The 12,466-nt window shown below is 38.6% G+C and overlaps 1 protein-coding gene across 9 annotated transcripts in view; it reads left to right on the plus strand.

The window, feature by feature from the left end:
* The first annotated feature begins 1,762 nt into the window (after nucleotides 1-1,762).
* The window catches only part of LRRC4C (leucine rich repeat containing 4C), a 741,859-nt gene continuing 731,155 nt past the window's right edge, over nucleotides 1,763-12,466 (plus strand). For 6 of the 9 annotated variants that reach the window (XR_010831629.1, XM_066997152.1, XM_066997156.1 and 3 more), the window contains exons 1-2: nucleotides 1,794-2,012; nucleotides 11,159-11,279. The gene's annotated coding sequence lies outside the window, so the exon portion shown is untranslated. Of the gene's footprint in view, nucleotides 2,013-4,301; nucleotides 4,424-11,158; nucleotides 11,280-12,466 lie in introns of those variants that run through there. The other 3 variants (XM_066997157.1, XM_066997151.1, XM_066997155.1) reach the window with 3 other exon arrangements.

Genomic DNA, 12,466 nt, shown 5'->3' on the forward strand with positions numbered 1-12,466 from the left:
GGCTAAATCTATACTGTTCTTGTGGTATACTTCAGGGAATAACTGCTGTTTCCTCCAACCAATTACCCTGGAGCAGTGTGCATCCTTGCTGTTCTTAGCTAGCCCCTTCTAAAATCTATTTGCTACATCTATACTGAAGAGTGCTCGACATTACTGGCTGAGAACATATTCCGGAAGCTACTGTGCCCACTCAATGTGAACACCCTTCTGCACGCCACACTTACCATCTGTCTGCCTTTGTGTGCCACATGTCTGCACCATCAAGCTTCAAAAACAGCCATCCAGAGCCAAACTCTCCTCAGTGGTCCTGGAGACAACAGGCTGCATCTCCAGTTGCCACTGCTGCATTCACTGTGTGACAAGTGTCTTGTCACATATCTTGTCAGGTCTGCCACTGGGTCAGTCTTGTCCTCCTATGTTCAAGGTCAGTCTTAGTTACAGCATTCCAATGACCCAGTTTTCTCTTTCAAAAATATCTTTGAACAAAGCATCAAAGCATGCAGTTGTTGTCATGTGTGAAGATGCACAATGTAGCACAGCGTCTCAAGGAACCAAAAACCAGATACAGCACTCAAGGCATTGTCTTGATTGCTGAGATTGCTGAATGGAAAGATCTCTTCTCTGCACTTCTTGGTCTTTGCTGCCAGGATGCACTGCTGGTTCACGTTCAGCTGTCCACCAGGACACCCAGGTCCTTTTCTGCTTCAGTCAGCCCCAGCCTGCACAGTTGCACAGAGTTTTTTTTTTTTTTTTTCCCCAGGAGCAGGACTTCATACCTGCTTTCACTAAACTTTGTGAAGTTCCTGTCAGTTCATTTATCTAGCTTGTCCAGGTTGCTCTGAATAGCAGTGGCTCCCCCATTTTTAAGTCATGCACAAACTTGCTGAAGATACATTTCATCCCATCATCCAGGTCATTAATAAAGACAGTCCATGTGCTATGCATATTAGTGTGCAGCCATTTGAAATCTGTCCTGAACTGTGCCGCTTTTACAACAGATGTGTGAAAGCCTGCCATGTCATGCTGTGCCTCTAGTCCTTTGTTCCCTCGCTCATCTTCAGATCATGGTTCCCATCCCCTGGCATATACAAAGTCCTCTTCGGTAGGTTAGTAAGCCAGTTTGACCACTTCTTTGCCTACCAAGTAGTCCTTGTTCCTCAGAAAGTTTGCCTGCGACACCACCCAAGTAGCCTGGTGCTGACCAGCTGGATACACTCACTTCCATTTCAAATTTTGCCTTCACGTAGGGGACTGAAAAGGGTGCCACCAGGCCACCTGCCCTTCATCTCACTCCTACAGTCTCTAGATATATTCCACGTTAACCCTGGCAGCAGTGGTGGCCACACATAAGAGGGGCAAAGCTGAAGTTCAAGGTCTAGCCAAGCCTCACCAGCCTCTCTGTAACATCCCTGACAACGGTCCCTAGTGGGGCTTGCAGGCAGGTAGATCTGTCCCCTGCAGGACAGGGTGTCCAAAAGCTGCTTCCCCTTTGTGCAGGAACCGGGAGGCAGCCCCAGCACTGATGTCCCCTGAGCCCCAAGGCGCCTAAAGCGCCTCCCAGGTGGGCCAGCAGCAGGGCAGGGCGCTGCCGCGCTTACTGAGAGGACCGACCCTAAGATGGCGTCCCCAGCCCTCTCGCGCCGTGCCAACGGCCCTCAGCGCTCACGCGCCGCGCCCTGTCCATCCCATCGCATCTCATCTCATCCCAACTCGCCCCGTCCCGTCCCGTCTCGTCCCGTCGCCGTCCGCCCCGTCCAGGCGGCGGCGCTTTCCCCCTTTGTTCTCGCGTTCTCCCCCCCCCGATGCCAGCGGCCGGGTCCGCGACAGCTGAGCCCGGTTCTTGAGCGCCCGTCCGGCCACGGCAGGCGGCCACAGCCTGGGGGCAGCGCTGAGGACCCTCGCGAAGGTTCGTCCCACAGCTGCTGAGGTGTGTTGCCCCAAGGGAGACGCTGCCTGTGAAGCCTGCGTCGTACCTGACAGGGACTGTGGGGAGAGACAGATGGAGAAGGCAGGTTTGTGAGGGGTGTCTGGTACCAGCTCTTTGCCCCTTGTGTGACACATGCTTGTCAGGTACAAGGAGGCTGCAGGGTGGTCTGTCAGGGGCTGCTGCTGGCTACCTTGTGGTCCCGGCTTGGACCAGGAGCTCCTGGCTTGCTGAAGGAACAGCGCTTCTAAGGAGAAGTGGTGTCGGACAAAGCTCCTGGCTTTTTCTTCCCCAGATGCTTGGCTCTCCTAGGTGTTTGAGTACAGTTGGCTCATGTCTGCCACACATCCCCACTGGGTGCACAGACCTCTGGCCCTCCTTCCCCTGCTGGGGTGCCATCGTGGGCAGCTGGGTCCCCTCAGTCACGAGTGGGTAGCCTGCAGTCTTGCAGAGGACAGAAAAAGGGAACTACAAGGATGAAGGAAACAAAAAAAGTTTATTGGAAAGGGATGTGTAATTTTTCCTTCACTAAATAAAGTGTGAGACCAGCAGGGCTTGTTTCCTGATGGTTTGTGTGTGTTGATTCTGAGATTGCATTGGAGAGCAGGGGGGGACAAAGCCTTTTCTGTTGCTCCATGCAATGGTATTTTGAAAAGTCATATATTTACTTTGCTGGTAGCTGCCCTTATGAATTGATGATTGTTGTATTGTTGAATCTTTCAGTTTTAATTCTACAGATCCAGTCCAGCAAGGGATTTCACTTTAAGACAGAAGTGTGTAGGTCTAGGCATTAACTAGTCTCACCTGTATTTGTTGTTCAGTATCTTACAGAGACAGGGACACCAGCCATTTTGTGAAAAAAAAAAAAAAAACATTATAGACTTTTCATTTTGCTGACAGAGTTTCCATCTTCTGGGACCCATTGGGTTCTCACCTCTGGTGATGTTTGCTTGAATTCTCAATCATCACCATCTGAAGAACTAAAGGAAAGGGCTGTTGAAAGTGACCTGACTGAGTTGGAAGATTTGTAGCAGCTGAGAGGGACACCTGTTCCCTCAGGTCTTGGTCACAAAGTGTCATGGGCCAAAAACCTATCTGTGATGACTGTCTTGTTTTCATATACAATATGTTCTATTTGAGATATAAATTTGTCATTTAACCTTATAAATCATGTTTTGCATTTCAGTCTCTCATCACTAGTGTTTTCAAAGTAGTTTCTGTGACATTAATGATCAGACGCTGTGAGTGACTGCTATTACAAACTGTACTATATTCAGAGTATGTTTGCATATATATTGACCTAGTATAACATCATTCCCTTAATTTACAAAACTTCATGTAGCCCGATCCGTTTACATTTCAAAAGTGTATTGATTCTATAACAGTAAACACAGTTGGTTTAGTTTATAAAAGTTTGGATTAAAAAATATATTTGTTTGGCATATGTTGTTGTTTTAAAACTATTATTGAAGTGTTATGTTAGCACTACAGTTTTATTTATCTATTCTTATTTATCCATTCTATTTTTCTGATTTATTTATTTATTTATTTATTTATTTTATTGTGATCCTGTTTGCTTTGGTAACACAGAACAGCATCTCCAGAATGGTTGGATAGAAAGGAGGAGGAACCAAGATGTTTTGAAATGAACACTGAAGTTTAACACCTCAACAAAGTGGGGAATTGTACTGGTCTTGGCTGGGACAGAGTTAATTTTCATCATAGTCATCTGTATGGCGCCATGTTTTGGCAGCAGTTTTTGGCCAGTTTTCTTACTTTTACCCCTCTGATTCTCTTCTGCCAGGGTTAACTCACCGCTTGTAATTACAAAGTAATTTTTGTAAGTGCTCAAAGGCAAGCAAAAGTAGCAATGATTATCCACTTCACAGAATTCTTTGCATAAAGAAAGACCACAGAGAAACACAACTAAGAAATAGTCCCTGCATATGTGTTAGCCTTGCACTTGGCTCTCAGATGCCCTTGAAGTCTATGCATTTTTGTGCTAAACTGAAGTAAAACTTCCTAGTTTCACCAATTTTCTCCATTTTTTTTTTTTTGCAACTAGACTCAGTTAATCAAGTTTTTCAACAACTAAGGGTCAAACCAGTTTAAATAATCTTGCAAGTAGCAAATGCTAAACTACTGTGGTTTGATGACCACATTTAAACTGCTCTCCTGAATTTTTTGTGTCTTGTAGTTCAACAGGTGCTAATGGTTCAAGTCTACTGCGCTTTCTGGGCAGTTGTGCATTTCCATCATAATTTAAAAAGAAATCCTTCATTATCTCTACTGAGAAATATCCTCTGTTTTCCAGTGCTTTTGTTTGTTTCAAGATTTTTTGTAACAGTGTTTTTCAACATTCTCTGCAGATCTATCCGAGTGAAGTATCATTTTTCAAGACACTTAAGCCTGTATCAGTCACTGGGGTTCACCACAACTGGAACCCAGGACACATCTGTTCTCTGTACCATGTGCTTGTAGTGCAGTTTGATGCACAGAGTAAGTTGAAGGGAGCCCACTGTGTTATCTCTGATGTGTCAAAGATACATAGTTATGTATTACATTTATGAGTATGTGTCATTACTCCTCTGAGACAGGACTGTAAAAACTAGAACATTGTTTATGGGAACTTGTGCTTCCTTTTCTTCTGCCTGTCCCCTTTTGCTTCCTCAGTGTTTTTCAAAGTTTGTGGCAGGAATATTAAAAGAGTGTATTGACTCTAAAATGGATCTTCAAAAAAATTATAAAGAGTCTTAGGTGCTTGTGATCATAAAGATAGCATGAAAAATATAATTTCATGGCATTGTTTCATGATCTTTAATACAAGGTCTGATTGCTTTTCCAAAAATATGGCCACAATCTAGCACTGCTGCTAGGAGCACATATATATGTAATGAATCATGTAAGTGAAGCTAATAGCATGCAATGGAGCTGTATGAAAAAGCAGTTGTTTCATTTCGATGTTGCAGCCAGTTCTCTGATAACTGTAGGTTTCTGTTTAACATTCACATCTTGAGAAGCTTCTAACTGTTCAGTTGCACACCAAAATACCTTCTTCCCTTTCTCATATGCATGATGGACTTTCCTATGACAACAACAGAGAGGAAGACCCAAGATTTATTAACATTACCTGTAATTAAAAATGATGCAGCATTATTATTTCATAACCTTGATAGTGTTAGAAAAAAAATACATTTTTTTTTTTTGCTATTTCAGAGTAAGATAACTACACAATCAAGCAACACATTAAAAAAGGCTAGGAAGCTCTTGATTACAACATTACTATTTAAAAAATGATGAAAAAGTAAATTTTAATTTAACTTTTTAAATTTATGTGCTCTGAGGATTTAATGGGTTTGTTTAAATAGATATGTTTATGATGGGAAATACACAATTTGCACGTGGGTCATCTTAGAAATGGTCCCTATGGAATACTTAATTACTCTTAAGTGTATATTTTTTCTGTTCATATATGTCAGTGATCTTCATTTATAAGTTCTCCTAAGACTTTCAAGACATATGCAGGTAATTTTGTGACTGCCTTACTTGATTATTTATTTTTCTAAATTTATACAATAAAAAGCAAATTTTGAACTTGTCTTCCTCACATTCTTGCTTGCTACGTAGCTGTTTTTTACTAATTCACATGGGCTACTGATGTAGTAAGGTAATATGCAGTGACAGCAGTTAACAAATGGTCCCTATATAAGAAAAAAAGTAATATATTATCTAGAATAAATAATGGGTGGATTGTCTTCACTAGGAATGTAAAAGCTCATCTGTAGCTTTACGATTTTTAGTAATAAAATTAAGATAATTTCATCTTTCATATATTCATCCACATATATGTGACAGTAGTTTTTTTACTACCCTTTCTTACCCTTGCTAAACCATTTCCAGAATTTCCACCCTATTTTCCCTATTTTTCAAAATGATACTTTAAATGTCTTTAGATTTCACAGAAGATACGAGAATTAGCTAATAGTTTAGAAGTATTTGTATACAAAATTATTGGATACAAAGGTTATCTTGTTTCTGTAGTGATGCTGAGCTACATTAATGTACCTCTCTATAGTGTTTTTAAGTGTCAGACGTATAAGGAACAAAAGTACTTTAAAAAGAAGAAAAGAAAAAGAAAGGGAAGGCAAGGCAAGGCAAGGGAAGGCTAGAAGGAAGAAGAACAAAAAACCTCTGTCTCCGGAGACTCTGATGTGACTTACGATGTTCCTGCAAAACAATTGTCAGCATGACTGGTGGATTGAAAACTTCTAAAACTGTGTGGAAATATCATATAATCCTGTTTCCAGTCTAATGGAAAATGGAAACACTGAAGAGATTGTCTAGACTGAATTCAGTGAAGGTCTTTCACAGCAAGAGAGAGAAACCACAGCAACAGAGACCGAATTTCTCAAAAAGCAAGAAAGAAAATAGATTTTCACTCTCTGAATTATTTTATGATAAAATAATTCAGTATATTTGAAATGAAATGAGTTCCTAAAAGTATATAACCCTCATAGCCAAAAGAACACTGTAGATTTTTTTTTTTTTTTTTTACTACATGGTGGGGTACCACAACATGGCATATTGTATTCCAATTTAACGTATGTTTTTTTCTCTCAGTATGAAATAATACAGAACAGAAGTTCACTCATTTTATCTGGGTGAACCTGCAGTTGCCTTTTGAATCTCATTGTATAAGCTATGCAGAGAAGATGCCATTTAAAATTTTAATTGCCAGCGACAGTTGTGAAATATTTACTGAGATTTACTGCTTTCCCTTTGTGATGTACCTTCACAAAATGACCCCGGTGGCTTGCAAGCATATTGTATAAATGACAATTTAATGAGGGCTTGGAGACTCTGAGGTCTCCAAAGAACACTTGATTTTGAAATTTCCTTGTTATGGAGTATTTTATGAAAAAATCCTGCCAGGAATTCCAGTGAAGATATCCTGGATCATTGGCCAGACGTGTTGGGAAAAATGGAACAAAACTTTTACATAATGCTAAGAAATACTGGTAAATTACAGATCCATAAGTCTAATCTTGCAGTTTAACTGACATGAAGAAGGGTGGTAAAATGTAAAGAAGAAAGTAAAAAAGGTCTCCATTTGTAAGATGTAAACAGACCCGTGTATTCTGCAAGTTGTTGGCAAGACACTTAATCACAGTATTCATGATTCACAGTAAGAATAATAGTCCGGAACATAACAAGTATGCTGATAGCTTTCCTGTTTTGAAAAATGCCTGCATAATGCATAATAGATGTACTACATATTTTAATGCAAGGACTTTTTAAATTCAATTTTTGCTGATACTTTACTGCAGTCTCTGTAAGAGAGACTTGAACTGCCTCACTCGCTTTATTGCCTGTTAACTTATGAAACAAAAATGTATATGTCAATATTATGTATTTTACTACTGATAATTTTTAGGAACAACTTGTTTTACCATGGTCCAATATTGTGTGGATTCCCACTTTACTGAGGTATTAAGCTTCTGTGCTTCTTTCAAGAAACCTCTTGTTGTGGATTAACTCTGGCAGGCAGCTAAGTACCACACAGCCACTTGCTCACTCATCTCCAGTGGGATAGGGAAGAGAATCAGACAGGTAAAAGTGAGAAAACTGTGGATTGAGATAAAGGGAGTTTAATAAGTGAAACAAAAGCTGGAAGCACTAGCAAACCAAAATAATTTCACCATTTCCCATCAGCAGGTAGATGTTCAGCCATTTCCAGGAAAGAAGGGCTCATCACGCTTAATGGTTTCTTGGGAAGACAAACACCATCAGTCTGAACATGTCCCCCTTCATCCTCCTTTCTCTCCCTGGTGGGGCAGTGTGAGAAACCAAACACCTTGACCCTGTATAAGCACTGCTCAGCAATAACTAAATCATCAATGTGTTATCAACACCATTTTTTTTCCCACAAATCCAAAACATGGAGACTATGATGAAAATTAAGTCTGTTCCAGCCAAGAAGAGTACAATAGCAAATTTAATTGTTTTCTGACACTCACAGTTAAGTTGGCTGCTCTGCTTGCCACTCTTGGAGCATTAGTGTATATGTCACCAAAGTCAGTTGCATCTATTTAGTACTATTTCTCATCTGATCTCCATTTTACTGGGTGAATACTCCAGGATTGCTAAGAACAGAGCACATTTCAAGGGTTCCTAAACTGCATTTTGTCTCTGCTGTCTACAGGGTGATCACACCCAGTTCTTACACGTTTGGAAGCTATTGTTTACAGTGAAATGTAATCAGCCAACAATGTTCACAAAGTTATCAGCATTCAGTGCTTTTCTCTGACACAATGACAATAAATCATAATTACTGAAAGTAAAACAGAATCAGTTGAGCATAGGATCAGAGATCAGATCATGCATAATTTGGCTGTAGTGATAAAGCCTAGCACTTATGGATCCTTCCATTTTGTTTTCATCAGTGTTGAAGCTACTAGAAGCTGCAAGGAAAATACAGGGATTTATTCTGCCTTTTGTGAATTCCTGTGGTTACTTCATTGAGCTGAAATTCCATATTACAGTGGTTATAGTCACACATATGCCTATGTGTCATGCTCATTCCTGTAACCTAACACATGCACTGGAGTTGAACATTGGTTGTCCCTTACTATCAGTGATTGTCTATATAATGTCAAATTATAGTATAACAAGGACTGTTTTCCTCATTCTGAAATGTATAGAGAGACAATCAAAACAAGAATGTATGGAAAAAAATGTATTGAAACAAATGCTTTCTGCTGTAATGAGACAGGATAGACAGTGGTTTAATTTAACTGACCAAAATCCAGTTTGGATTTGCACTAGTGAAAGATCCAAAAGGTTTATTACTTCAATGCATCATTTAAAGTGATAAAGGGAAAGCAACAACAACAACAACAAAAAAACCTGTCAGTTGCTATTCTTTGCTCAGAAACAGAAAGACAAAATTTGACTAATTTTGGGGTTGTTTTTTTAATGTCTTTTGTCCAAGGTGGAAAAATGATTACACCCTGGTCTTGTTAAGGAAATCTGTGGATGGTTAAAATTTATATAGATTCGGAAAACAAATACATGGAAGAAAAATCCATCTGGAACTTCTAAATAAAGAATCTCCATCTCTAGTTGCAAAAGTTCCCAGATGGTAAACTGCTGAATTTTGGAAGAATATTCAAAGAATCATTCCTTATCTTATTGCTGTGTATGTACGCTTTTGTGAGAATACTGTGTATTGTTTTGTACAAAGAATACTGATTTAGAGAGGCTTAACAGTATTTTCTATGTATTTGTAAGTGATTTGGGAAAGGACAAAGAATGGTAGGGTGACTAACTTTGCTCCTGACACTAGATTTTCAGAATAGTGTAGATGAAGACTATCTTCACAAGACTAGATAAACAGATTTTATAAAACTCGGTAGAGAATAAAATAAGAAATGGAATTCAGTATAGATAAATATCAAATAACATAAAAAAAAAAAAAAGCCTTATCTTCATGTGTTAAATGATGGATTTAGACCTGACCATTACTACTTAGGAGTGCGATCATGGGGTTATGAGTGATAGCTCCATAAAAGCATCAGTTTAGTGATCAACAATTGCCAAAAAGTCAACAAATGTTACGAATTACTAGAAAAGAAACTCATTATCAAATATCCAGTAGAAATTTTGCCTCTGGCTGATTAATGTACTTTGATATTAAATTTATAAACCTTATGTCTTAAAACTAGCTGCACTTAGAGTATAACAAAATTGTTTTCTGTTTTACACTTTTGAACAGATGAGTTCAGGTCTATCAAAATCTGCTTGGTCACTTCAACTCATCTGTTGGAACTACCAACAGTGGGAGCAAAATTTTCAAATTAGAACTTTCATCTCTGCTAAATGTTGCCCCAGCTGTAGGAATAGCAGCATGTGGCTACTGTCCGACCAGTCAAGATGGAGTTTTCTGGCTAGTTTGCCTAGTAGGTTTCAGGAGTTGGGATTTGACAGTTCTTTATCAGTCTGGGATCTCCTAAATTTAAGCTGTTTTTCAAGCTAATATTGCAGTGTAAATAACTGGATAATATAGACTTCTGTGCAAACTTGAGTGTGAGGTAACACGGTGGCATGGGCACATTCTTTTTAGTCAGCAACAAGATTGTTTTTTTACATTGCTGAACTCATGTTTTAACCTATAAATATAAATCTGGAGCTATGTCCCAAAGAAGCACTCCATTGTTAATAGATATATTATGAATATGAAAGCTTTTGTTGTCTTTCATTTTAGACACTTTCAGAGGGAGGATGTAGCCATGACACATATGCTCTGATTCAGGATATTTGTGCCTATATTAAGACACGCTCTCCTTCTCTATCCCACCCTTTCATCTGAAGTTGTATCATAGAGGGAGGAAAAGCAACAACAGAAAAAAAAAATGCGCAAAAGATTAGGAAATTCAACTGATGCTAGTAAACAATATTTTGTATCATTCATACTCATTTCATACACAAACATGTTTAAGGATGCCGATTTTATCAATAAGTAGATAATTCAATATTCTTAGATGTTAACAATTTTTGATTTGCTCTCAAAATACAATATCACAAGAACACAAAGATAAAATTTCAAACTTATATGTGCAGTTGGGTGCATAATTCCTCCACTATTACTCTGTTGTTCTCATACTATTAACTTCTTCACCTTGAGCTAATATGGCACTTCATTGCTATGGGAAATCAATGGGACAAAAATTTCTGATGCTACTATGAACTGTTGATTTATTTACAAAGACTAAATATCAGATAGACAGCATGGATAAAGAGACTAAAGGAAAAAAAAACACATCTATTTTGGGGAATCTGCTAAATTTTTTGTTAAAATTAATGTATTGTATAGGAAAGAAAAAAACTTGTCTATTGAGTACCTGTAACCTGAATAAAACTTTATTTCAACATAATTATTGGTACCCCTGCATCTGATACTGTCTGCACACTTCAAACTTGAGCAATGCTTTATATTGTCTTCTACTTTGGTACTAACTGCCCAATTGTGCTCTCCTTATTTATGTATTTATTTATTTTTAACATGATACAGATCTTCTCTGTTTTTAAGGTTAAGGGAATGCTCTAGTCAGCCTGTATTTGACTGTATTCTAATGTCACCAGTTTACTAAAGGAGTAAGTTTTCATGTACATGTGAGTGTATGCTTCTGTACCTTTCATTAATTTGATTTTTTAATTCTTGTTACCTACTAACAGGAGGCATCACATGCTATAAATACCACCCATATTCTGACCAAGAGGATAACCAGCCTGAGGAGAAAAGAGATACGAGGAAACGAAAGTTCTTGATCAGACTGTTTTTCCAGTGTCTCTTGAGGTAATTATGTAATTATACTATACAACATAACTGTTAAGGAGGGAGAGGGTCATAAAGTGGATTTGAGAATTAATCTGGAGGTCTTTTTTTTTTTTTTTGGGGGGGGGATGTTATCAGAATAAAAATAAATTCTCTGAAGACCTTACATCTCCCTCATCCCTTGGCAGCTTCTTTCCAGCCACATCCAACTGCAGCTTAATGCTTTGTCTCCTAACCCAGACTTTTAGCCTAAAACTAAAACGAAATCTTGAGGCATGAGACAAGGACCCCTTACCATTAGCGAGAGGATGAATTCTTGGGGAACAACATTTCTAGTAGATTACCCCTTCACTTGACTTCATGTCACAGCCTGATTCCAATCACAACTATATATTCCTTTTCTTCCAGCATTGACCTTGAACTGAACATTGGTCTGTGTCTGGCCTAAGTCAATAATACCCAGACACAAAAGAGCGATCTTATCAATATATATAAATTCCTAATGGGAGGGAGTAAAGACATATTTGTTCTCAGTCACTGGTTAAGTGAATTCCCATTTCCTTCTCCTCCCCACTTGCCATTTGATACTAAATGAGCAAGTAAATACCTATCTATTTATTTATTTTTGTTGTTGAAATGTAAAGTGAGTGAATTTACATAGTCCATTTCCAAGTGCAGTACTCGTCCTCTTCATGGCTAGATAAGAGATTGTATCAGCAAATTACTGTCACAAATATGTTGGCTACCTGCTCACTCCAAGTGAGATTGACTGGGACTTAAATAAACATGATAGTTAATAACATTTATTCATGTTATCAAGGAAGGACAAAAGTCTCCTTTCAAATTTACTTATCTGTGAAGGAAAATTTTTGGCTTGCATGCTAAAAGCTGTCCATAATCCATTAATGCTTGTGTTCTATTCTGAGTCTGCTAATCCCATATCTATGAATGTTATAGCCATGTGAACTAATTTGGCAAAACAGCATTATGGACAAAAAAGAAGCCAACTACTTGTTCAAATTGTGGTGTGAAAAGTGATCAGAGTATGAGTACATCCAGGAATAAGGATATGACGGGAATACTTGAAAGCTTTGCTTTGGTTATAAATGCTGTTCAGACCATATTTTGGCAAAAATCATGGGTATGAGAGCAGACAAAGTTAACAACTTCTAACTCCTTAAATTTATTTTATGTAGAGCTTCTGAAAG

The sequence above is a fragment of the Anser cygnoides genome, chromosome 5 (assembly GCF_040182565.1).
Source record: "Anser cygnoides isolate HZ-2024a breed goose chromosome 5, Taihu_goose_T2T_genome, whole genome shotgun sequence".
Classification (NCBI taxonomy): domain Eukaryota; kingdom Metazoa; phylum Chordata; class Aves; order Anseriformes; family Anatidae; genus Anser; species Anser cygnoides.